Source organism: Brassica oleracea, chromosome C5 (genome assembly GCF_000695525.1).
Source record: "Brassica oleracea var. oleracea cultivar TO1000 chromosome C5, BOL, whole genome shotgun sequence".
In the NCBI taxonomy this organism is placed as follows: Eukaryota; Viridiplantae; Streptophyta; class Magnoliopsida; order Brassicales; family Brassicaceae; genus Brassica; species Brassica oleracea.
In genome coordinates, this window is record NC_027752.1 from 770,668 (window position 1) to 771,377 (window position 710).

A 710-nucleotide genomic window follows, 5' to 3' on the forward strand; every position below is an offset into this window, starting at 1 on the left:
GATGATGCTACTTCTTTTGTAATCCTTTAAATTTAGTAATGAAGAAGTTTGTGCACAAAAAAAAAAACCACTATAAAATTCCTATTTTCTATAAAAACGGAGACAACAAAGGTCCCAAACCTCTTTGACCTTCATAATATGTTAGTGAAGGATGCAACTATGCATTAAAACATTATTTTCATATTTTTGAATTTTTCTCAAAATCTATGTGTTAACCCCTACGAAAATATTTAGTTGTTTCGTAAATGCTCTATATACTGAAGTCTATGATCTTTAGTGTTGTTTTAAAATTTCTAAACACATTATACATTTGTATTAATGTATATTAAAGTCTCTTTAATTGTAAATGGGCAACTTTTAATTTTTTGTCAATTAATTTAGTAAAATTTCATAATACTCCCTAAATTAATGGTCTAACCACTATAAAATCCCTATTTTATAGACAAACGGAGAAAGCAACGGTTTCAAACCTCTTTGACCTTCATTATATGTTAGTGAAGGATTCAACTATGCAACAATATTTTTTATATTTTTGAAAATCTATGTGTTAACCGCTACGAAAATATTGAATTTTTCGGTAAATGCTCTATATACTGAAGCCTATGATCTTTAGTGTTGTTTTAAAATTTCTAAACACATTCTACATCTGTACTAATTTATATTTAACTCTCTTTTATTGTACATGGCCATCGTTTTAATTTTTTATCAAT